General features: G+C 43.0%; 1 protein-coding gene across 2 annotated transcripts in view; it reads left to right on the forward strand.

The window, feature by feature from the left end:
- LOC311110588 (paired box protein Pax-2a) overlaps window positions 1–27,784 on the forward strand; it is a gene marked incomplete at both ends in the record, with an annotated part of 141,833 nt that overhangs the window by 62,223 nt on the left and 51,826 nt on the right. The gene's annotated exons all lie outside the window — the stretch shown is intronic.

Genomic DNA, 27,784 nt, shown 5'->3' on the forward strand with positions numbered 1-27,784 from the left:
TGCCAAAGCACAGCTCTCACACCACTAGAGGGTTATCAACAGACCACCAACTTCCAACCCTGAGACAAGGCTGAGTATAGGCCACGAAGATCATGTTAGTGACTCAATTGACTCAAGTTGAGTATAGCGAAAAATGCCTTGCACGACGTGACTCACCCCTCCTAGGGACGGCATGGAAAAGCACTAGTAAGCCGACGACTCAGCCCCCGTAATGGGGTCAGAGGCAGAAAATCCCAGTGGAGAGGAGCCAGGCAAAGACAGCATTGGCGGTTTGTCACTCCAGTGCCTTGCCGTTCACCTTCGCACCCCTGGGCCAGACTATACTCAATCATAGGAATTACTAAAGAGATGAGTCTTCAGTAAAGACTTAAAGTCGAGACCGACTGTGTCTCTCACATGGATAGGCAGACCATTCCATAAAAATGAAGCTCTATAGGAGATAGCCCTGCCTGTTTGCTTTGAAATTCAAGGGACAATAAGGAGCCCTGCGTCTTGTGACCGTAGCGTATGTTTAGGTACACTACGTTACCAAAGGTATGTGGACACTTGCTCGTCGAACATCTCATTCCAAAATCATGGGCATTAATATGGAGTTGGTCCCCCCTTTGCTGAGTTGGTCCCCCCTTTGTTTGGTACACATCCAGAGGATAGGGAGCCGTTTATTATGTTCAACATAGGAGGGCTAAGCACAGGAAGTCGCTCTTTCAGTGGTTTAGTTGGAATAGGGTCCAGTAGACAATTTTTGTGAATATATCGAGAGATACAGGATAAAAAAAAACTTGAAGTCTCCATTCATCAAAGGTCCTGGAAGTTCTGTGCAGAGAAATACACAGATTCAAAGAGGAGTCCGTGCTTTGGTTTCTAATGATTATGATATTTTCGTCGAAGAAGTTCATGAATTCATCAATGCTGAAGTGAAGACCTTCCTCTCTTGGGGAATGTTAGCAACACCTCCGCCTTTGCGGGATGCGCGGGGGATATGGTCACTAGTGTAACCAGGAGGAGAGGCCTCATTTAACACAGAAAATTAATCAGGCTTGAGCCATGTTTCAGTCAGGCCAATCACATCAAGGTTATGATCAATGATTAGTTAATTGACTATGACTGCTTTGGAAGTGAGGGATCTAACATTACGTAGTCCTGTTTTGAGATGTGCGACATTATCATAATCTCTTTCAATAATGAAATTAATGTAGGAGGTCTTTATTCTAGTGAGATTGCTAAGGCGAACACCGGCATCTTTTTTTACACATATTTATTAGTTCCAAATAGGATCTATTTCAACCAGCTACCAGGTGAAATTGGTTGAGAGAATGCCAAGAGTGTGCAAAGCTGTCATCAAGGCAAAGGGTGGCTATTTGAAGAATCTCAAATATAAAATATATTTTGATTTGTTTAACACTTTTTTGGTTACTACATGATTCCATATGTGGTATTTCATAGTTTTGATGTATTCGCTATTATTCTACAATGTACAAAATAGTAAAAATAAAGAAAAACCCTTGAATGAGTAGATGTGTCCAAACTTTTGACTAGTAGTGTATATATATATACACTGCTCAAAAAAATAAAGGGAACACTAAAATAACACATCCTAGATCTGAATGAATGAAATAATCTTATTAAATACTTTTTTCTTTACATAGTTGAATGTGCTGGCAACAAAATCACACAAAAATTATCAATGGAAATCAAATGTATCAACCCATGGAGGTCTGGATTTGGAGTCACCCTCAAAATTAAAGTGGAAAAACAAACTACAGGCTGATCCAACTTTGATGTAATGTCCTTAAAACAAGTCAAAATGAGGCTCAGTAGTGTTTGTGGCCTCCACGTGCCTGTATAATTAATTAATTAATTAATAATTAATATGCCATTTAGCAGACACTTTTATCCAAAGCGACTTACAGTCATGCGTAAATACATTTTTGTGTATGGGTGGTCCCGGGGATCAAACCCACTACCTTGGCGTTACAAGCGCCGTGCTCTGCCAGCTGAGCTACAGAGGACCACATGTATGACCTCCCTACAACGCCTGGGCATGCTCCTGATGAGGTGGCAGATGGTCTCCTGAGGGATCTCCTCCCAGACCTGGACTAAAGCATCCGCCAACTCTTGGACAGTCTGTGGTGCAACGTGACGTTGGTGGATGGGGCGAGACATGATGTCCCAGATGTGCTCAATTGGATTCAGGTCTGGGGAACGGGCGGGCCAGTCCATAGCATCAATGCCTTCCTCTTGCAGGAACTGCTGACACACTCCAGCCACATGAGGTCTAGCATTAAGAAGAACCCAGGGCCAACCGCACCAGCATATGGTCTCACAAGGGGTCTGAGGATCTCATCTCGGTACCTAATGGCAGTCAGGCTACCTCTGGCGAGTACATGGAGGGCTGTGCGGCCCCCCAAAGAAATGCCACCCCACACCATGACTGACCCACCGCCAAACCGGTCATGCTGGAGGATGTTGCAGGCAGCATAACGTTCTCCACGGCGTCTCCAGACTCTGTAACGTCTGTCACATGCTCAGTGTGAACCTGCTTTCATCTGTGAAGAGCACAGGGCGCCAGTGGCGAATTTGCCAATCTTGGTGTTCTCTGGCAAATGCCAAACGTCCTGCACGGTGTTGGGCTGTAAGCACAACCCCCACCTGTGGACGTCGGGCCCTCATACCACCCTCATGGAGTCTGTTTCTGACCGTTTGAGCAGACTCATGCACATTTGTGGCCTGCTGGAGGTCATTTTGCAGGGCTCTGGCAGTGCTCCTCCTGCTCCTCCTTGCACAAAGGCGGAGGTAGCAGTCCTGCTGCTGGGTTGTTGCCCTCCTACGGCCTCCTCCACGTCTCCTGATGTACTGGCCTGTCTCCTGGTAGCGCCTCCATGCTCTGGACACTATGCTGACAGACACAGGAAACCTTCTTGCCACAGCTCACATTGATGTGCCATCCTGGATGAGCTGCACTACCTGAGCCACTTGTGTGGGTTGTAGACTCTGTCTCATGCTACCACTAGAGTGAAAGCACCGCCAGCATTCAAAAGTGACCAAAACATCAGCCAGGAAGCATAGGAACTGAGAAGTGGTTTGTGGTCACCAACTGCAAAACCAGTCCTTAATTGGGGGTGTCTTGCTAATTGCCTATAATTTCCACCTGTTGTCTATTCCATTTGCACAACAGCATGTGAAATGTATTGTCAATCAGTGTTGCTTCCTAAGTGGACAGTTTGATTTCACAGAAGTGTGATTGACTTGGAGTTACATTGTGTTGTTTAAGTGTTCCCTTTATTTTTTTGAGCAGTGTATATATATATATATATATATATATATATATATATATATATATATATATATATATATATATATATATATATATATATATATATATATATATATATATATATATATATATATATATATATATATATATGACATACTGTATTAGGATAACTCCTTCCCTATCTATCTGTTATTTTTTATATTAAATATTTATATTCATAATTTAACAGACTGAAATTCTCACTCTCTTGATTTCCTCAACTGAACTTTTAGCACCTCTTATTCTGGTGAAAAGTGAAGTAAACAGGTGCTGTGTTTGATTTGGTAGTTGGTTATTACAGCAGAGTATTAAAGCTTTACTGCTGTTTGATAAACCATTTAATATCAGTCAAGCAGGAAAGCAGTGCTAAATTATCTTCCTCACTTAGGCTGTAATCCAATTTGGAATAAATTACCCCCTCACATTGGATAGAGCTTTGAAGAAGATTATGTTCATTCTGAATGTTTTCTGCTTCCAATTAAAGTTATTGATCTTGTTTTCTATGTTCTGGAATTTGTATAATCTATTAAAGATGGATGATTAATGAAGTCCTCACGGTGAAGGAAGCTGAGACAGGAGTTGAGGGTGTACGTGAAGCCAACGTCAGCCAAAATAAAATGTTATAGTATGTGACATTTCGAAAATTGAGTATAATTTAAATGCCCAGATGTCATACTCATTTCGGCTTTGACAACAGCTGATTATCAGATGTGGGGATGTGCTACCGAAATTGTATTTATTTATTTTATTTTATTTAACCTTTATTTAACCAGGTAAGCCAGTTGAGAACAAGTTCTCATTTACAACTGCGACCTGGCCAAGATATTAACCAATAACATTCTCAGTATGCAAAAATATAATGTTTTATAGTATTTTAATTCTTGTAAATCGAGTATGGTTTAAATGCCAGGATGTTATACTAATTTCGGGTTTTTATCTAGTAGAATTCAATGCATTGGAAGAGGTGGGCTGCAAGTAATAGGCCCTACCTCTGTTCTTGTAGCCAAACAACAAAACTAGGCTACTTAATTAGAAAGATGCCGAATAGCGAAGCTTCTGCGGTGGTGTTCAAAATTTGGCTGAGTAGTTTTTGTTCTCCTTAAAATGATCACGAGTATTGCATCGTATGCTACATCTTTGAAAACATAAGTATTTTCAACTTTTTTTTAACAAAAGCGCATTTCTGTTTTCTCATTGAAAAGTGTTTATTCTTCTCTTGGCCTTCGTCAGAGCATTTAAACTAAATACTAAACCATCTTTTGATTTCTGAATGTGCCGGCACCGGGGAATGTGGCTGCGTTATGTTAATAAGGCCTTTTGATTTGAACATATGGATTGTTTTAGTTTTGTAGGCTACTTATTTAATTTATGGATCAAGCCTTAGCAGTCATTCTGATCTATTTCCCAATGATCACTGCTTTATGTTGCTGTCCAGCAGTTCTGAATTTGCGATATATACTCGACTGTCCAAGTTCTTCTGTGCAATAGCCTTTTGATTTTAACATTTGAAAAGTTTTGGTATGTTTACTAGGCTATTTGATTTAATTTATAAACACTGAGTAAAAAACAACAACATTAGGCACACCTTCCTAATATTGAGTTGCACCCCATTTTGCCCTCAGAACAGCCTCAATTCGTCGGGGTATGGACTCTACAAGTTGTCAAAAGAGTTCCACAGGGATGCTGGCCCATGTTGACTCCAATGCTTCCCACAGTTGTGTCAAGTTGGCTGGATGTCCTTTGGGTGGGGGTCCATTCTTGATACACACGGGAAACTGTTGAATGTGAAAAACCCAGCAGCATTGCAGTTCTTGACACACTCAAACCGGTGCGCCTGGCACCTACTACCATACCCCGTTCAAAGGCACTTAAATATTGTGTCTTGCCCATTCACCCTCTGAATGGCATACACACACAATCCATGTCTCAATTGTCTCAAGGCTTAAAAATCGTTCTGTAATCTGTGTCCTCTCTTTCATCTACACTGATTGAAGAGCACTCTCTTTAACAGGTGACATCAATAAGGGATCATAGCTTTTACCTGGATTCACCTGGTCAGTCTATGTCATGGAAAGAGCAGGTGATCCTAATGTTTTATACACTCAGTGTTTGGTTTCAAAATGTTGAAATGGAACCAAATTATCTGTTTCTGTCTTCAGTCATTTTTAAATAACATACAGTGACATCAGAAAGTTTTCATTCCCCTTGACTTATTTCGCATTTTGTTGTGTTACAGCCTGAATTCAAAATGTATCAAATACAATAAAACTCTCACGAATCTACACATAATTCCCCATATTTACAAAGTGAAAAAAATGTTTTTAGACATTTTAGCAAATAAATTGAAAATGAAATACAGAAATATCTTATTTACATAAGTATTCACACCCCTAAGTAAATACATTGTACAAGCACTTTTGGCAGCGATTACAGCTGTGAGTCTTTCTGAGTAAGTCTCTAAGAGCTTTCCACACCTGGATTGTGCAACATTTGCCAATAATTCTTTTCAAAATTCTTCAAGCTCTGACAAATTGGATGTTGACCATTTTCAGGTCTATGCCATAGAGTTTCAAGCACAATTAATTCAAACTGTAACTTGGCCACTCAGGAACATTCACTGTCTTCTTGGTAAGCAACTCCAGTGTAGATTTGGACTTGTGTTTAGGTTATTGTCCTGAAGAAAGGTGAATTAATCTCCCAGTTTCTGGTGGAAAGCAGACTGAACCAGGTTTTCAACTAGGATTTTGCCTGTGCTTAGCTTCATTACATTAATTTTTTGTCCCGAAAAAATCCCAGTCCTTACCAGTCACAAGCATACCCATTACATGATGCAGCCACCACTAAGCTTGAAAATATGAAGTTTGGTACTCAGTAATGTGTTGTATTGGATTTGCCCCCAACATAACATGTTGTATTCAGGACAAAAAGTTAATTGCTTTGCCACATTTTTTGCAGTATTACTTTAGAGCCTTGTTGCAAACAGGATGTATGTTTTGGAATATTTGTATTATGTACAGGCTTTCTTCTTTTCACTCTGTCAATTATGTTAGTATTGTGGAGTAACTACAATGTTGTTGATCCATCCCCAGTTTTCTCCTATCACAGCCATTAAACTCTGTAACTGTTTTAAAGTCACCATTGGCCTCATGGTGAAATCCCTCAATGGTTGCCTTCCCCTCCGGCAACTGAGTTAGGAAGGACACCTGTATCTTTGTAGTGACTGGGTGTATTAAAACACCATCCAAAGTGTAATAAACAACTTCACTATGCTCAAAGGGATTTTAAATCACTGTTATTTAAAAAAAAAACATGTACCCATCTACCAATAGGTGCCCTTCTTTGTTAGGTGTGGGAAATCCTCCCTAGTCTTTATGGTTGAATTTGTCTTTGAAATTAACTGAGGGACCTTACAGTGGCTTGGGAAAATATTCACACCCCTTGGAACTTTTCCTATTTTGTTGCCTTACAAACTGGAATAACATTTTTTGGGAGTTTGTATCATTTGATTTACACAACATGCCTACCACTTTGAATATGCAAATTATTTCTTTCTTGTGAAACAAAAAAGAAATAAGACAAGAAAACAGAAAACTTCAGCATGCATTACTATTCACCCCCCAAAGTCAATACTTTGTAGAGCCACCATTTGCAGCAATTACAGCTGCAAGTCTCTTGGGGTACAGTGAGGGAAAAAAGTATTTGATCCCCTGCATTTTTTGTACGTTTGCCCACTGACAAAGACATGATCAGTCTATAATTTTAATGGTAGGTTTATTTGTACAGTGAGAGACAACAAAAAAATCCAGAAAAATGCATGTCAAAAAATGTTATGAATTGATTTGCATTTTAATGAGGGTAATAAGTATTTGACCCCTCTGCAAAACATTACTTAGTACTTGGTGGCAAAACCCTTGTTGGCAATCACAAAGGTCAGACGTTACTTGTAGTTGGCCACCAGGTTTGCACACATCTCAGGAAGGATTTTGTTCCACTCCTCTTTGCAGATCTTCTCCAAGTCATTAAGGTTTCGAGGCTGACGTTTGGCAACTCGAACCTTCAGCTCCCTCCACAGATTTTCTATGGGATTAAGGTCTGGAGACTGGCTAGGCCACTCCAGGACTTTAATGTGCTTCTTCTTGAGCCACTCCTTTGTTGCCTTGGCCGTGTGTTTTGGGTCATTGTCATGCTGGAATACCCATACACGACCCATTTTCAATGCCCTGGCTGAGGGAAGGATGTTCTCACCCAAGATTTGACGGTACATGGCCCCGTCCATCGTCCCTTTGATGCGGTGAAGTTGTCCTGTCCCCTTAGCAGAAAAACACCCCCAAAGCATAATGTTTCCACCTCCATGTTTGACATGGGGATGGTGTTCTTGGGGTCATAGGCAGCATTCCTCCTCCTCCAAACACGGCGAGTTGAGTTGATGCCAAAGAGCTCGATTTTGGTCTCATCTGACCACAACACTTTCACCCAGTTCTCCTCTCAATCATTCAGATGTTATAATATAATATAATATGCCATTTAGCAGACGCTTTTATCCAAAGCGACTTACAGTCATGCGTGCATACATTTTTTTTTTTGTGTATGGGTGGTCCCGGGGATCGAACCCACTACCTTGGCATTACAAGCGCCGTGCTCTACCAGCTGAGCTACAGAGGCCCTTTATATGTGCTTTCTCGAGCAGGGGGACCTTGCAGGCGCTGCAGGATTTCAGTCCTTCACGGCGTAGTGTGTTACCAATTGTTTTCTTGGTGACTATGGTCCCAGCTGCCTTGAGATCATTGACAAGATCCTCCCGTGTAGTTCTGGGCTGATTCCTCACAGTTCTCATGATCATTGCAACTCCACGAGGTGAGATCTTGCATGGAGCCCCAGGCCGAGGGAGATTTACAGTTATTTTGTGTTTCTTCCATTTGCGAATAATCGCACCAACTGTTGTCACCTTCTCACCAAGCTGCTTGGTGATGGTCTTGTAGCCCATTCCAGCCTTGTGTAGGTCTACAATCTTGTCCCTGACATCCTTGGAGAGCTCTTTGGTCTTGGCCATGGTGGAGAGTTTGGAATCTGATTGATTGATTGCTTCTGTGGACAGGTGTCTTTTATACAGGTAACAAGCTGAGATTAGGAGCACTTCCTTTAAGATTGTGCTCCTAATCTCAGCTCGTTACCTGTATAAAAGACACCTGGGAGCCATACATCTTTCTGATTGAGAGGGGGTCAAATACTTATTTCCCTCATTAAAATGCAAATCAATTTATAACATTTTTGACATGCGTTTTTCTGGATTTTGTTGTTGTTATTCTGTCTCTCACTATTCAAATAAACCTACCGTTAAAATTATAAATTGATCATTTCTTTGTCAGTGGGCAAATGTACAAAATCAGCAGGGGATCAAAAACTTTTTTCCCTCACTGTATGTCTCTATAAACTTGGTACATCTAGCCACTGGGATTTTTGCCCATTCTTCAAGGGAAAACTGCCCCAGCTTCTTCAAGTTGGATGGGTTCCGCTGGTTTACAGCAATCTGTAAGTCATACCACAGATTCTCAATTGGATTGAGGTCTGGGCTTTGACGAGGCCATTCCAAGACATTTACATGTTTCCCCTTAAACCACTCGAATGTTGCTTTAGCAGTATGTTTAGGGTCATTGTCCTGCTGGAAGGTGAACCTCCGTCCCAGTCTCAAATCTCTGGAAGACTGAAAAACAGGTTTCCCTCAAGAATTTCCCTGTATTTAGCGCCATCCATCATTCCTTCAATTCTGACCAGTTTCCCAGTCCCTGCAGATGAAAAACATCCCTACAGCATGATGCTGCCACCACCATGCTTCACTGTGGGGGTAGTGTTCTCGGGGTGATGATAGGTGTTGGGTTTGCGACAAACATAGTGATTTCCTTGATAGCCAAAAAGCTGAATTTAGTCTCATTTCTTTCTTCAAGCAATGTTTTTTTTCTGGCCACTCTTCCGTAAAGCCTAGCTCTGTGGAGTGTACGGCTTTAAGTGGTCCTATGGACAGATACTCCAGTGTCCGCTGTGGAGCTTTGCAGCTCCTTCAGAGTTATCTTTGGTCTCTTTGTTGGCTCTCTGATTAATGCCCTCCTTGCCTGGTCTGTGAGTTTTGGTGGGCAGCCCTCTCTTGGCAGGTTTGTTGTGGTGCCATATTCTTTCAATTTTTTAATAATGGATTTAATGGTGCTCTGTGGGGTGTTCAAAGTTTCTGATATATTTTTTTTATAACCCAACCCTGATCTGAACTTCTCCACAACTTTGTCCCTGACCTGTTTGGAGAGTTCCTTGGTCTTCATGGTGCCGCTTGCTTGGTGGTGCCCCTTGCTTAGTGGTGTTGCAGACTCTGGGGCCTTTCAGAACAGGTGTATATATACTGAGATCATGTGACAGATCATGTGATACTTAGATTGCACACAGGTGGACTTTATTTAACTAATTATGTGACTTCTGAAGGTAATTGGTTGCACCAGATCTTATTTAGGGGCTTCATAGCAAAGGGGGTGAATACATATGCACGCACCACTTTTCTATTATTTACTTTTTAGAATTTTTTTAAACAAGTTATTTTTTTCATTTCACTTCACCAATTTGGACTATTTTAAATTACAGGTTGTAATGCAACAAACTAGGAAAAACGCCAAGGGGGATGAAAACTTTTGCAAGGCACTGTACATATAATTGTATGTGTGGGGTACAGAGATAAGTTAGTCATTCAAAAATCATGTTAAACACTATTAATGCACACAGAGTGAGTCCATGCAACATATTACATTACAAGCAAAAATGTTTACTCCTTTAGGCTTGCCAAAACAAAGGGGTTGAATAGTTACTGTCTCGACATTTCAACTTTCATTTGTAATTCATTTGTAAACATTTCTAAAAACATATTTACTCTTTGACATTATGGGGTATTGTGTGTAGGCCAGTGACAACAAATATCCATTTAATCCATTTTAAATACAAGCTTTAACACAACTAAATGTGGAAAAAGTCAAGGTGTGTGAATACTTTCTGAAGGCACTGCATTTGTGTTTGAATGTATTATGTAACCCCATTAGCTGCTGCCAGCTCTTCCTGGAGGCAGTAATATACATTATAATAAAACAATTTAAACAATAAAATACATTTTACAACAGATTTCGCAATACATTAAGTGTGTGCCCTCCGGCCACTATTCTACTACAACACACAATCCAGGTGTACGTGTGTGTATAGTGTCTATGTTATATGTGTTTGTATGCATGTGTTTGTACCTGTGTTTGTGACTCTTCACAGTCCTCGCTGTTCCATAAGGTGTATTTTTATCTGTTTTTTAAATCAGATTTTACTGCATGTGTGAGTTACTTGATGTGGAAGAGAGTTCCATGTAGCCATGGCTCTATGTAGTACTGTGCACCTCCCATTGTCTGTTCTGGACTTGGGGACTGTGAAGAGACCAATGGTGGCATGTCTTGTGGGGTATGCATGGGTTTCCGAGCTGTGTGCTAGTAGTTTAAACAGACAGCTCGGTGCAATCTCTGTGGCCGACCTGAGTAAGACATTTAAGCGTGTAAACTCTCGCAAGGCTGCCGTCCCAGACGGCATCCCTAGCCGCGTCCTCAGAGCATAAGCAGACAAGCTGGCTGGAGTGTTTACAAACATCCAATCTCTCTCTATCCCAGTCTACTGTCCCCACTTTCTTCAAGATGTCCACCATTGTTCCTGTACCCAAGAAAGCAGAGGTAACTAAACTAAATGACTATAGCCCCATAGCACTCAATTCTGAGGCTAGTTAAGGATCATATCACCTCCACCTTACCTGACACCCTAGACCCACTTCAATTTGTATACCGCCCCAATAGATCCACAGACGATGCAATCGCCATCGCACTGGACACTGCCCTATCCCATCTGGACAAGAGGACTACCTACAGTTGAATTCGGAAGTTTACATACACTTAGGTTGGAGGCATTAAAACTTGTTTTTCAACCACTTCACAAATTTCTTGTTAACAAACTATAGTTTTGGGAAGTCGGTTAGGACATCTACTTTGTGCATGACTCAAGTAATTTTTCCAACAATTGTTTACAGACAGATTATTTCACGTATAATTCACTGTATCACAATTCCAGTGGGTCAGAAGTGTACATACACTAACTTGACTGTGCCTTTAAACAGCTTGGAAAATGTAGAAAATGATGTCATGGCTTTAGAAGCTTCTGATAGGCTAATTGACATCATTTGAGTCAATTGGAGGTATACCTGTGGATGTATTTCAAGGCCTACCTTCAAACTCAGTGCCTCTTTGCTTGACATCATGGGAAAATCAAAAGAAATCAGCCAAGACCTCATTCTTGGGAGCATTTTCCAAACGCCTGAAGGTACCACGTTTATCTGTACAAACAATAGTACGCAAGTATAAACACAATGGGACCACACAGACGTCATACCGCTCAGGAAGGAGACGCGTTCTGTCTCCTAGAGATTAACGTACTTTGGTGCGAAAAGTGCAAATCAATCCCAGAACAACGGCAAAGGACCTTGTGAAGCTGCTAGAGGTACAAAAGTATCTATATCCACAGTAAAACAAGTCCTATATCGACATAACCTGAAAGGCCGCTCAGCAAGGAAGAAGCCACTGCTCCAAAACCGCCATAAAAAAGCCAGACTACTGTTTGCAACTGCACATGGGGACAAAGATCATACTTTTTGGAGAAATGTCCTCTGGTTTGATGAAACAAAAATAGAACTGTTTGCCTATAATGACCATTGTTATATTTGGAGGAAAAAGGGGGCAGCTTGCAAGCCGAAGAACACCATCCCAACCGTGAAGCACGGGGGTGGCAGCATCATTCTGTGGGGGTGCATTTTTGCAGGAGGGACTGGTGCACTTCACAAAATAGATCATGAGGAAGGAAAATTATGTGGATATATTGAAGCAACATCTCAAGACATCAGTCAGGAAGTTAAAGCTTGGTTGCAAATGGGTCTTCCAAATGGACAATGAACCCAAGCATACTTCCAAAGTTGTGGCAAAATGGCTTAATAACAACAAAGTCAAGGTACTGGAGTGGGCATCACAAAGCCATGACGTCAATCCTATAGAACATTTGTGGCCAGAACTGAAAGAGCATGTGCGAGCAAGGAGGCCTACAAACCTGACTCAGTTACACCAGCTCTGTCAGGAGGAAGCTTGTGGAAGGCTACCCGAAACATTTGACCGAAGTTAAACAATTTAAAGGCAATGATACCAAATACTAATTAAGTGTATGTAAACTTCTGACCAACTGGGAATGTGATGAAATAAATAAAAGCTTAATTAAATCATTTTCTCTACTATTATTCTGACATTTTACATTCTTAAAATAAAGTGGTGATCCTAACTGACCTAAGACAGGGAATTTTTACTAGGATTAAATGTCAGGAATTTGAAAAACTGAGTTTAAATGTATTTGGCTAAGGTGTATGTAAACTTCCGACTTCAACTGTATGTAAGAATGCTGTTAATTGACTACAGCTCAGCCTTCAACACCATAGTACCCTGAACCCCGCCCTGTGCAACTGTGTCCTGGACTTCCTGACGGGTCGCCCCCAGGTGGTGAAGGTAGAAAACAACACCTCCACTACACTGATCCTCAAAACAGGGGCCCCACAAGGGTGCGTGCACTGCCCCCTCCTGTAGTCCCTTTAACCTATGACTGCGTGGTCACGCATGCCTCCAACTCAATCATCATGTTTGCAGATGACACAACTGTAGCGGTCCTGGCGGAGTGGTACCAGGAAAATAACCACTCCCTCAACGTCACCAAAACGATGGAGCCAATCGTGGTCTTCAGGAGACAGAAGAGGGATCAAGCCCCTATCCACATCGACGGGGGCCGCAGTGGAGAAGGTGAAAAGCTTCAAGGCTTCCTTGGTGTACACATCACTGATATTCTGAAATGGTCCACCCACACAGACAGTGTGGTGAAGAAGGCGGAACAGCACTTCTTCAACCTCAGGAGGCTGAATAAATTTGGCTCCTAAGACCCTCACAAAATGTTACAGATGCATCATTAAGAGCATCCTGTCAGGCTGGATCACCATTTGGTACGGCAACTGCACTGCCCGCAACCGCAGGGCTCTCCAGAGGGTGGTGCGGTCATCCCAATGCATCTCCGGGGACACACTGCCGGCCCTCCAGGACATCAACCACCCGAGCCACGGCCTGTTAACCCCGCTATCATCCGGAAGGCGAGGTCAGTACAGGTGCTTCAAAGCTGGGATCGAGAGACTGAAAAACATCTTCTATCTCAAGGCCATCAGACTGTTAAATACCCATAACTAGACGGCCTCCACCCAGTACCCTGCCCTGAACTTAGTCACTGTCACTGTTACTTAACCCTGCACCTTAGAGGCTGCTGCACTATGTACAGTATATAGACATGGACTCACTGGTCACTTTATTAATGGAACACTGGTAACTTTATTAATGTTTACACACTGTGTTACTCATTTCATACGTATATACTGTATTCTAGTCTGTGCCATCCTATTCAGCTATTGCCGTATACAGTGCATTCGGAAAGTATTCAGACCCCTTCACTTTTTTCCATATTTTGTTACGGTACAGCCTTATTCCAAAATTGATTACATTGTTTTTTCCCGTCATCAATCTACACACAATACCTCATAATGACAAAGCAAAAACAAGTTTTTTGAAATGTTTAGAAATATCACATTTACAGTTGAAGTCGGAGGTTTACATACACCTTAGCCAAATACATTTAAACTATATATATATATATATATATATATATATATATATATATATATATATATATACAGCTCTGGAAAAAATTAACAGACCACTGCAAAAATATACGTTTCTCTGGTTTTACTATTTATAGGTATGTGTTTGGGTGAAATTAAAATGTTTGTTTTATTCTATAAACTACTGACAACATTTCTCCCAAATTCCAAATGAAAATATTGTAATTTAGAGCATTTATTTGCAGAAAATGAAAACTGGTCAAAATAATAAAAAAGATGCAGTGTTGTTAGACCTCGAATAATGCAAAGAAAATAAGTTCAGGTTAATTTTTAAACACAATACTAATGTTTTAACCCTGATTTTCAATCACATCTTTCATGCGTCTTGGCATATCTCCACCAGTCTTTCACATTGATGTTGGGTGACTTTATGCCACTCCTGGTGCAAATATTCAAGCAGCTCGGCTTTGTTTGATGGCTTGTGACCATCCATCTTCCTCTTGATCACATTCCAGAAGTTTTCAATGGGGTTCAGGTCTGGAGATTGGGCTGGCCATGACAGGGTCTTGATCTGGTGGTCCTCCATCCACACCTTGATTTCACACCTTGATTGACCTGGCTGTGTGGCATGGTGCATTGTCCTGCTGGAAAAAACAATCCTCAGAGTTGGGGAACAATTTCAGAGCAAAAGGAAGCAAGTTTTCTTCCAGGACAACCTTGTACGTGGCTTGATTCACAAAGACAAATCTGCCCGATTCCAGCCTTGCTGAAGGACCCCCAGATCATCACCGATCCTCCACCAAATTTCACAGTGGGTGCGAGACACTGTGGCTTGTAGGCCTCTCCAGGTCTCCGTCTAACCATTAGACGACCAGGTGTTGGGCAAAGCTGAAAATTGGACTCATCAGAGAAGATTACCTTACTCCAGTCCTCTACAGTCAAATCCTTATGGTCTTTTGAAAACCTCAGCCTGGCTCATCTTTGCTTCTCATTGATGAAGGGCTTTTTTCTAGCTTTGCACGACTTCAGCCCTGCCCCTAGGAGCCTGTTTCGAACCGTCCTAGCCGTGCACTTCAGCCCAGCTGCCGTTTGCCATTATTTTTGTAGGTCACTTGATGTCATCCTACGGTTGTTGAGTGACATTTGAATGAGTTGGCGGTCATCCCGGTTAGTAGAGAGTCATTTCACTCTCTGCCGGTCTGTAGCATTGTTGTCCCCAATGTCTGCTGCTTGACCTTGTTCTTATGAACCTTCGTCTTTGAAATTTTAAGGATGGAAGCAACCTGACGCTCACTATATCCCTCTGCCAGTAAAGCCATAATTGAACCCTTCTTTTCCTCACTCAAAACTTTCCTTTTCAACTCTTTTGGCATGGTCAATAGTTATTTTTGATTAATATTATTTTTGAGGTACTATTAGCACTGTTTTTGCCATCCCCCTGGTCCTATTGCAAGAGGATAGTGATGACCACAGTAGTGGTTTTTATACTTTTCCTCGTTAAATAAGATTTGGTTCAGGTGATCACCTAATCAGTACCTAATTCAGTAGAATGAGGTGTGCCTGTGTTGGAATTCAACAGACACTGGAATGGAATGGCTGTCATACATGCTGATTCAAGAAAAATGTGCAGTGGTCTCTTAATTTTTTCCAGAGCTGTATATATACAGTACATACATTATATATATATACTCCGGACCCCAACATTGCTCGTTCTTATATTTATATATTTCTTAATTCCATTATTTTAATTTTAGATGTGTGTGTATTGTTGTGAATTGTTAGATATTACTGCACTGTTGGAGCTAGGAACACAATCATTTCGCTACACCCACAATAACATCTGCTAAATATGTGTATGCAGCCAATAAAATTTGATTTTATTTCACATGTCAATACTTCTTACAAAAACAAGGAGTGATGAAGTCAATCTCTCCTCTACTTTGAGCCATGAGAGATTGACATGCGTATTATTAATGTTAGCTCTACGTATACATTTAAGGGTCAGCCGTGCTGCCCTGTTCTGGGCCATTTGTAATTTTTCCAAGTCCTTCTTTGTGGCACCTGACCACACGACTGGGCAGTTGTCCAGTAGCAACAAAACTACGGCCTGTAGGACCTGCCATGTTGATATTGTTGTTAAGAAGGCAGAGCAGCGCTTTATTATGGACAGACCTCTCCTTATCTCAGCTACTGTTGCATCAATATGGTTTGACCATAACAGTTTACAATATAGATGGATTGTTGATGGGCTATATGGGCTACGGTATAGGTTGAATTTGATACTCTGCCTATAACCAGCCTGAGTAGGCCTATATCTCCATTCCTATTCTATTCAAAGTTCAGAGAAATGTATCTAATTGGAAATTAGCCTTTATCAGGCTGGTCAATGTGATGCATGTCTGTTGAATTTGGAAATATCTACCTGCACTCGGCCCCGCCCCACCAACTCAGCCAGTCAGGAGCCACTACTGCATTGCAGCCATGGCATACTGCATACTTTTTTCTAAACGGTACGTGCTAAATATACTGAACAAAAATATAATTGCAACATTCAACAATTTCAAAGATTTTACTGAGTTACAGTTCATATAAGGACATCAGTCAATTGAAATAAATACATTTGGCCATAATCTATGGATTTCACATGACTGGGAATAAAGATATTCATCTGTTGGTCACAGATAACTTTTTTAAAAGGTAGGTGCGTGGATCAGGCTGTTGATTGTGGCCTGTGCAATGTTGTCCAACTCCTCTTCAATGGCTGTGCTAAGTTGCTGGATTTTGGTGGGAACTGGAACAAGCTGCCATATACATTTGAAGTCGGAAGTTTACATACACCTTAGTCAAATACATTTAAACTCTGTTTTTCACAATTCCTGACATTTAATCCTAGTAAAAATGCCCTGTCTTAGGTCAGTTAGGATCACCACTTTATTTTAAGAATGTAAAATGTCAGAATTATAGTAGAGAGAATGATTTCTTTCAGCTTTTATTTCTTTCATCACATTCCCAGTGGGTCAGAAGTTTACATACACCCAATTAGTATTTGGTAGCATTGCCTTTAAATTGTTTAACTTGGGTCAAACATTTCGGGTAGCCTTCCACAAGCTTCCCACAATAAGTTAGGTGAATTTTGGCCCATTCATCCTGACGGAGATGGTGAAACTGAGTCAGGTTTGTAGGCCTCCTTGCTCGCACACATTTTTTCAGTTCTGGCCACACATTTTCTATAGGATTGAGGTCAGGGCTTTGTGATGGCCACACCAATACCTTGACTTTGTTGTCCTTAAGCCATTTTGCCACAACTTTGGAAGTTGTCGTAGCCGGCCGCGACCGGGAGACCCATGGGGCGGCGCACAATTGGCCCAGCGTCGTCCAGGGTAGGGGAGGGAATGGCCGGCAGGGATGTAGCTCAGTTGGTAGAGCATGGCGTTTTACAACGCCAGGGTTGTGGGTTCGATTCCCACTGGGGGCCAGTATGAAAAAAAATATATATATATATGCACTCACTAACTGTAAGTCGCTCTGGATAAGAGCGTCTGCTAAATGACTAAAATGTAAATGTATGCTTGGGGTTATTGTCCATTTGGAAGACCCATCTTTTCTCGGTGTATATCAATGATGTCGCTCTTGCTGCTGGTGATTCTCAGATCCACCTCTACGCATACGACACCATTTTGTATACATCTGGCCCTTCATTGGACACTGTGTTATCAAACCTCCAAACGAGCTTCAATGCCACACAACACTCCTTCCGCAGCCTCCAACTGCTCTTAAACACAAGTAAAACTAAATGCATGCTCTTCAATCGAACGCTGCTGGCACCCGCCCATCCGACTAGAATCACTACTCTCGACGGGTGTGATCTAGAGTATGTGGACAAATACCTAGGTGTCTGGTTAGACTGTAAACTCTCCTTCCAGACTCACATTAAGCATCTCCAATCCAAAGTTAAATCTAGAATCGGCTTCCTATTTCGCAACAAAGCCTCCTTCACTCATGCTACCAAACATGCCATCATAAAACTGACTATCCTACCGATCCTTGACTTCGGCGATGTCATTTACAAAATAGCCTCCAACACTCTACTCAGCAAATTGGATGTAGTCTATCACAGTGCCATCCGTTTTGTCACCAAAGCCCGATATACTACCCACCACTGTGACTTGTACGCTCTTGTTGGCTGTTCCTCAATACATATTCGTCGCCAAACCCACTGGCTCCAGGCCATCTATAAATCACTGCTAGGCAAATCCCCGCCTTATCTTCGCTCATTGGTCACCATAGCAACACCCACCCGTAGTATGCGCTCCAGCAGGTATATCTCACTGGTCATCCCCAAAGCCAACACCTCCTTTGGCCGCCATTCCTTCCAGTTTTCTGCTGCCAATGACTGGAACGAACTGCAAAAATCTCTGAAGCTGGAGACTCTTATCTCCCTCACTAACTTTAAGCAGCAGTTGTCAGAGCACCTTACCGATCACTGCACCTGTACACTGTCACGATTCTCTAAAGCGGAACCCAGAAGCAGACCAGGACAAGGTGAGTAGAATGAAGGTGAGTATTTATTTAAAGACTTAAATGTGGAAGCAGGAGAATCCAGGTGACAGAGCTGGCAGTGGAGGTGAGTTGGTGGGAGTGAATGGGAAGATCCAATGATGTTTCTGAAACCACAGATGACCAGGCAGAGGTGGAGTGAATATTCCGGGAGAGTAATGTTCATGGCTAACGATCCGGCAGGGAATGTATGTCAGGTCAGAGCTTATGAAGTGGAGAGGTGATGATCAGAACCAGGTGTGCAGATAGCTGATGAGATGCAGGTGCGGGTAATGGAAAGATCTCCCGCCTTGCTTCGTCGCCCGGCAACCAGAGAGGGTACGTTCAGGAAACTCAGGAAAAAAAAGACTCCAGGACAGAAAACAGGCAACTCAGGCAGAAACCGACTCAGGAAGCGGGATTCATGACAGTATCCCCCCTCCGACGAACGCCACCGGTCGGACTACCCGGAGTGCCAGGATGGAGGAGGTAGAAGTCACGAAGGAGGTCAGCATCAAGGATCTGACGCAGAGGAATCCAACTCCTCTCCTCAGGACCATAACCCTCCCAGTCCACGAGATACTGGAAAGCCCGACCACCCGTCTGGAATACATGATGCGGCGCACCGTGTAGACAGGACCACCTCCGATCATCCGAGGAGGAGGAGGAGGAGGAGGAGGAGGAGGGTCAACAGAGGACTGAGGAGAACAGGCTTGAGGCAGGAGACATGAAAGGCGGGATGGACTCTGAGCGTTTTAGGTAATTTGAGTCGAACCACAGCAGGATTAATGACCTTCTCCACCACAAACGGACCAATGAACTTAGGTGACAGTTTCCTCGACTCTGTCCGCAGAGGAAGATCCCGTGTAGCCAACCAGACCTTATCTCGGACAGCATAAGCGGGGGCTGGAATACGGCGACGATTAGCCTGGAGCTGATACTGGTCAGAAACTTTAAGGAGGGCCTTTCTGGCCCGATGCCAGGTCCGGTGGCAACGGCGAATGTGGGCTTGGACAGAGGGAACCGAGAGATCCTTCTCCTCGGAAGGGAACAAGGGAGGTTGGTAGCCGTAAAGGCACTGGAAGGGAGACATCCCAGTGGCAGATGTAGGGAGAGTATTATGGGCATACTCGACCCATGGCAACTGAGAGACCCAAGAGGTGGGGTTGGAGGAGACAAGGCAGCGAAGCGTGGACTCCATCTTCTGGTTGGCTCTCTCAGCCTGACCATTAGGCAGCAACAAAACTCCGGGTATCTTCTCCCATGGCAGGCCACCAAAATCGTCTGCGTAGTAACGCCATAGTGGGACCACTGGAGGACAGCAGAATGGACAGACTCTGGCACAAACAACTGACCGGGTGGACCGTTACCGGGACCTGGCTGCGTCCGAAGGGCCGCCATAACCTCCTCCTCAATCTTCCAAGTAAGAATCGTCTCAGTCTTGGAACCACTCTCCTCCGTTTTGGAGAACATCTGGGACAAGGCGTCCACCTTGCCGTTCTTAGAACCAGGTCGGAAAGTCAGGGAAAAATTAAAACGTCCAAAAAACAAAGCCCACCTGGCCTGACGGGAGTTGAGACGTCTAGCCGATTGCACGTAAGCAAGATTATTGTGGTCAGTCCAGACAATAAACGGTTGCTCCGCCCCCTCCAACCAGTGGTGCCACTCCTTCAAGGCAAGCTTAACAGCGAGAAGCTCCCGTCAGTGGAGCTTCGCTGGGACAAGATGGCGCCAACCCCCACATCAGACGCGTCCACTTCCACGACAAACTGACGGGAAGTGTCAGGTTGAGAGAGAATAGGGGCATTGGTGAATCGGCTCTTCAAGTCCAGGAATGATCGGTCTGCCTCAGGATTCCAACAGAAGGTTCTGGTGCTAGAAGTCAGGGCAGTTAATGTAGCGGCCACACGGCTGTAATCACGGATAAATCGTCGATAGAAATTCGCAAACCCCAGAAACCTCTGGAGCTGCAATCTCGTACCGGGCTGGGGTCAATCAAGAACCACCCTAACCTTCTCTTGGTCCATCTTAATCTCTCCCTTGGAGATGATGTATCCGAGGAAGGATGTAGTGTGGGTGTGAAAATCACACTTCTCTGCCTTCACAAACAGGCGGTTCTCCAACAATCGCTGCAGGACCTGCTTGACATGCTGGATGTGGCTGGAAAGCTCCTTAGAGAAAATGAGAATGTCATCCAGGTAAACGAACACAAAAAGACAGATCATATCTCTCAGAACGTCGTTCACCATACTCTGGAACACTGCTGGAGCATTAGTCAGTCCAAATGGCATCACTTGATACTCTAAATGTCCCATAGGTGTATTGAACCCAGTCAACCACTCGTCCCCCTCTCTGATCCGGACCAGATGATATGCAATGCGTAAATCAAGCTTAGTGAACACAGTAGCACCCTGTAAGGTGTCGAAAGCAGAGTTCATCAAGGGCAGGGGATAGTTGTTCTTGACAGTGATATCATTCAAACCCCGATAATCAATACAAGGTCGAAGAGAGCCATCTCTCTTGCTCACGAAAAAGAATCCTGCTCCCAGGGGTGTTGACGAGGGACAAATGAGACCGGCAGCTAGAGACTCCTTTATGTAGGTCTCCATGGCTTCATGTTCATGGTTGAGAGATACTGTATAAACGTCCCTTGGGATAGGCAGCTCCAGGGATCAGATTTATAGCACAGTCATATGGTCGGTGGGGAGGAAGTGACAGAGCCTTCTGCTTGCTGAAAACTTCACCCAAATCGTGATATGTTTCAGGAACTAGGGACAAATCTGGGGGGGCAGAATCAATGACCTGACTGGGAACAGAATGAGAACAGGCAGTCTTAAGGCAGTTAGCATGACATTCAATACTCCAACTAGTTACCTTGCCAGTCACCCAATCGAACGTGGGATTATGTTCTCTCAGCCAGGGGTATCCAAGAACCAGGGGGGCACGGGGAGATGGCAGAATGAAGAAGGAGATGAACTCTGAATGATTACCTGACAACAGCATTTTAACAGGTTCAGTCCTCATAGTGATTTGTGCCAGAAGTCTGCCATTCAGAGTGGTAGCTTCAATGGCTTCCGGTAATTGCTCCTTGGAAAGCCCCAGCTGTTCCACCAAGTCGGCATCCATAAAGCTGCCATCGGCACCTGAATCGATAAAAGCGTTAATCTCCAAAATCTGATTCTTGTTCATGAGGGTTGCAGGAAAACGGGGTCTGACAGGATTATTGAGAGACTGAAACTGGCTCGCTAAAAGTCCTCCCAAACCTAGCGAGCCGGGCAGTTTAATGGGCGCTGGGGACAAGCGGAGATGTAATGCCCCGGGTTACCACAGTAGAGGCAGCTGTTGGTCTCACGTCTACGTTGGCGCTCCTCCTTGGTTAACCCGTGCCGCCCCACTTGCATGGGTTCAGGATCTGGAGGCAGGAACTCTCCTTTGATCTCGTGTGGTGAATAATGATCAGCTCATTCTGGTCCATTTCCTGACTTGAATGGTAACCGAGTAGATGAGTGATTGGAAGACCCCCATCGCTTCTTCCTCCTTCTCTCTCTGATTATGTTATCCACTCGAATAGATAACGCTACCAAACTGTCCAGGTCTCTAGGCTCAGGATAAGAGATCAGTTCGTCTTTGAGTTGCTCTGACAACCCCTCATAAAAAGCCACTTGTAGTGACTCCTCATTCCACCCACTCTCCACAGCCAATGTCCTGAATTCAATTACAAAGTCTGCTACACTGCGAGCTCCTTGGCGAAGAGAAAACAGACGATTAGCTGCGTCCTTACCTCGGACTGGATGGTCAAAAAGCTTCCTCATCTCTGCCGTGAACTCCTGGTATGACGCCATGCAGGTGTCCTGTCATTCCCATAAAGCTGAAGCCCACTCCAGAGCTCTTCCACGCAGCAGTTCAATTACAAAGGCTATCCTGGCCTTGTCTGTGGCGTAAGAGTTGGGCTGCAGGTCAGAAACGAATTCACACTGCATGAGAAATGAACGGCATCTTCCCAAATCCACTTCGTACTTCTCTGGTGTCGGAACCTTGGGCTCACGGAAGGAAACAGCTCCAGAAGCGGCAGGCGAGGGGGGTGAAACAGGTGGTGGATTCTCTGCCGGGAAACTGAGCTGAGCCTGGATACTCGTCAGACTGGCAGAAAGGTTCCGAACCGAAGACGCTATCTCCTGTAGCGCCGTGCTGTGTTGTCCCAACATCTTCTCTTGATGGGTAATGGCATGGCGAACGGAGTCCAGGTCTGCTGGGTTCATCCTTGGCCAGATCGTTCTGTCACAATTCTCTAAAGCGGAACCTAGAAGCAGACCAGGACAAGGTGAGTAGAATGAAGGTGAGTATTTATTTAAAGACTTAAATGTGGAAGCAGGAGAATCTAGTTGACGGAGCTGGCAGTGGAGGTGAATTGGTGGGAGTGAATGGGCAGATCCAATGATGTTTCTGAAGCCACAGACGACCAGGCAGAGGTGGAGTGAATATTCCGGGAGAGTAATGTTCATGGCTAACGATCCGGCAGGGAATGGATGTCAGGTCAGAGCTTATGAAGTGGAGAGGTGATGATCAGTACCAGGTGTGCAGATAGCTGATGAGATGCAGGTGCGGGTAATGGAGAGATCTCCCGCCTTGCTTCGTCGCCCGGCAACCAGACAGGGTGCGTTCAGGAAACTCAGGAAAAAAAGACTCCAGGACAGAAAACAGGCAACTCAGGCAAAACCGACTCAGGAAGCGGGATTCATGACATACATAGCCCATCTGAAATTAGCCCACCCAACTACCTCATCCCCATATTGTTATTTATTTTGCTCATTTGCACCACAGTATCTCTATTTGCACATCAGCTCTTGCACATCTATCATTCCAATGTTAATACTAATTGTAATTATTTTTGCACTATGGCCTATTTATTGCCCTACCTCCATAACTTGCTACATTTGCACACACTGTATATATATTTTCTGTTGTATTTTTGACTTTATGTTTTGTTTTACCCCATATGTAACTCTGTGTTGTTGTTTTTTTTGCACTGCTTTGCTTTATCTTGGCCAGGTCGCAGTTGTAAATGAGAACTTGTTCTCAACTGGCGTACCTGGTTAAATAAAGGTGAAATAAATAAAACAAATAAATAAAAATTGCGACCAAGCTTTAACTTTATGACAATGTCTTGAGATGTTGCTTCAATATATCCACATAATTTTCCTTCCTCATGATGCCATCTATTTTGTGAAGTGCACCTGTCCCTCCTGCAGCAAAGCACCCCCACAGCATGATGCTGCCTCCCCCGTGCTTCACGGTTGGGATGGTGTTCTTCTGCTTGCAAGGCTACCCCTTTTTCCTCCAAACAAAACGATGGTCATTATGGCTAAACAGTTATATATGTAACTCTGTGTTGTTGTTTTTATTGCACTGCTTTGCTTTATCTTGGCCAGGTCGCAGTTGTAAATGAGAACTTGTTCTCAACTGGCGTACCTGGTTAAATAAAGGTGAAATAAATAAAACAAATAAATAAAAATTGCGACCAAGCTTTAACTTTCTGACAATGTCTTGAGATGTTGCTTCAATATATCCACATAATTTTCCTTCCTCATGATGCCATCTATTTTGTGAAGTGCACCTGTCCCTCCTGCAGCAAAGCACCCCCACAGCATGATGCTGCCTCCCCCGTGCTTCACGGTTGGGATGGTGTTCTTCTGCTTGCAAGGCTACCCCTTTTTCCTCCAAACAAAACGATGGTCATTATGGCCAAACAGTTATATTTTTGTTTCATCAGACCAGAGGACATTTCTCCAAAAAGTACGATCTTTGTCCCCGTGTGCAGTTGCAAACCGAAGTCTGGCTTTTTTAAGGTGGTTTTGGAGCAGTGGCTTCTTCCTTGCTGAGCGGCCTTTCTGTTTATGTCGATATAGGACTCGTTTTACTGTGGATATAGATACTTTTGTACCTGTTTACTCCAGCAGCTTCACAAGGTCCTTTGCCAATGTTCTGGGATTTATTTGCACTTTTCGCACAAAAGTACGTTCATCTCTAGGAGACAGAACGCGTCTCCTTCCTGAGCGGTATGATGGCTGCGTGGTCCCATGGTGTTTATACTTGTGTGCTATTGTTTGTACAGATGAACGTGGTACCTTCAGGCGTTTGGAAATTGCTCCCAAGGATGAACCAGACATGTGGACGTCTACAATTATTTTTCTGAGTTTTGGCTGATTTCTTTTGATTTTCCCATGATGTCAAGCAAAGAGGCACTGAGTTTGAAGGTAGGCCTTGAAATACATCCACAGGTACACCTCCAATTGACTCAAATTACGTCAATTAGCCCATCAGAAGCTTCTAAAGCCATGACATCATTTTCTGGAATTTTCCAAGCTGTCTAAAGGCACAGTCAACTTAGTGTATGTAAACTTCTGACCCACTGGAATTGTGATACAATGAATTATAAATGAAATAATCTGTCTGTAAACAATTGTTGGAAAAATGTATTGTGTCATGCACAAAGTAGATGTCCTAACCAACTTGGCAAAACTATAGTTTGTTAAAAAGACATTTGTGGAGTGGTTGAAAAACAAGTTTTAATGACTCCAACCTAAGTGTATGTAAACTTCCGACTTCAACTGTACATGCTCAACGATTGAAATATTTATTGAGTATGCAGGCTATGGAAGAACGTGGACATTTTCAGCTTTCAGGAATTGTGTACAGATCCTTGCGACATAGGGCTGTGCATTATCATGCTGAAACATAAGGTGATGGTGGCAGATGAATGGCACTACAATGGGCCTCAGGATCTCATCACAGTATCTCTGGGTATTCAAATGGCCATTGATAATGCAATTGTGTTCGTTGTCTGTAACTCATGCCTGCCCATACCGTAACCCCACCGCCACGATGGGGCACTCTGTTCACAACGTTGACATCAGCAAACCGCTCGCCTACATGACACCATACACGTGGTCTGCAGTTGTGAGGCCGGTTGGATGTACTGCCAAATTCGCTAAAATGAAGTTGGAGGTGGCTTATGGTAGATAAATTAAACATTAAATTATCTGACAACAGCTCTGGTGGACATTCCTGCAGTCAGAATGCCAATTGCACGCTCCCTCAAAACTTGAGGCATCTGCGGCATTGTATTGTGAGACAAAACATTTTAGAGTGGTCTTTTATTGTCCCCAGCACAAGGTGCACCTGTGTAATGATCATTCTGTTTAATCAGCTTCTTGATATGCCACACCTGTCAGGTGGATGTATTATCTTGGCAAATCAGAAATGTTCACTAACAGGGATGTAAATAGATTTGTGCATAACATTTGAGAGAAATAAGCTTTTGTTGCGAATGGAACATTTCTGGGATCGTTTATTTCAAGTCATGAAACATGGGACCAACAATTTCCATGTTGCGTTTATATTTTTGTTCAGTGTAGTATGCAACAATGAGTACATAGTATGCAGTTTAAGTATGTAGTACGCTAGTATGGGTATTTGGACACGGCCACTGAAACAGGGAGGGACTACTTGGACCTGTTCATTAAGAAGTTAGTTTTCGTGTTCTGTTGCAAAACGTTTTGCTACAACCCTGGAAAAAAGCAGGCGGCACAAAGAAGGGAATTTAGAGCATGTTAAAACATCATTAGCTTTATAAAATTATTCCTCTTCTATCCTACATGGATGATATTTTCAATTATGTACAGTTAGGAGACTCTGGATAACTCACATTGGGAAAATTCATGTAAAAACCCTTGGGAATCAAAGTTTTCAAAATGTCTCTTCTTTAGTAGACAAGGATTAACATTTTGCTGTTTGGTATCACTAATACATACTTTGGGACAATGATCGCTGAGATCATATGCAACGACTCTATTTATCGCCCCAGATATTTATCACCCCATTTCCAAACTATTTTGCTTAGCAAAACTTATATAATTATTGGTAAATACTCAACTTAAATCCTTCTAAATGTACACCAGTCAGGTTTCAGACCAGGTCATAGCACCATTTCTGCTACTTATTTGGTTTTAAATTATGTTCTTAATTGTTTGGATAAGAAGAAACACTGTGTGCCCCATTTATTGACCTGTCTAAAGCATTTGACACTGTGGACCACTCCTTATTTATTCAGAGGCTTTAATCAATTGGTCTGGCCTGAAATTGGTACTTAATGCAGGTAAAACCATGTATACAGTATGTTATTTTCCAAATCACGTAAAAATGTATCTGATGATTTATGCATACATACTTTGGATGGTGTCCCCGCATATAAATATCTGGGCATCTCGATTGACGAAAAGCTATCATTCAAAAACATATTGATGAGTTAGTTAAGGGGGGCGGTAGATCCCTGCAACAAAGAAATGTACATTCTGGTTGATACTGTAGAAACGTCAATAATCAAGAGCTCAAATTACGGTGGAACATTAAGAGATTTGGACGCCATGAGATTACATTTAATGTAGATGGCAACTCCTCTTCCTTTCTTAATCCTGTCACATCTAAAGACATTATAACCATTTAGCTCAACGTCATTATCAGACATCGAACCATTTAACCAAGTTCCTGAAAGTACCAAAATGTCAGGACTTGTGTCCTGTACCCAAATGTCAACAATCTCAATTTTGTAGATAATACTTTGCACATTTAAGTGCATCAGTCCAAGCCTTCTATGCGATTTAATCTCAGAGGGAGTATCCACATTTGTGGTATCCACAGTGGGTTTCCCATTTGTGCTAACAGAGCTAACAGTGGAGTTCAATTTAATTGGGACAAGATTATGACTATCAACACTCCAAGATTGTTAGGATGGATGCCATTATCTTTAGAAAGCATCCTTTGCTTCCATAAAGAGTCAAAATTGTCCACAAAGGTTATCTCAACAGAGCTGTAGTAGTATTTCAGCCACAGGTGTAAGGCAAGTTGCCTGTTGAACCTGTTGGCCGCTTACCGGAGTCTTTCAATGTTTAATCAGCTCTTTAAAATCACGCTTCAGCAGCTCCGAACTTGCCAGCTTGACGTTATTACACCCAACATGTACTACAACAGTGTCAGCCCCCAGGAGCTGGTGTAGGATGGGTGGAAGCAGTTCGATAATATCCTGTACCCGTGCCCCAGTATAACACGTGGTGTTGGCTACGCCCACAGGCCTCACAAGACTCATCTGAAGGTCTGCTGGTACCAGTTGAAAAAATTAATGGAATTACTGTATA

Source organism: Coregonus lavaretus (assembly GCF_964263955.1).
Source record: "Coregonus lavaretus genome assembly, chromosome: 36".
Classification (NCBI taxonomy): domain Eukaryota; kingdom Metazoa; phylum Chordata; class Actinopteri; order Salmoniformes; family Salmonidae; genus Coregonus; species Coregonus lavaretus.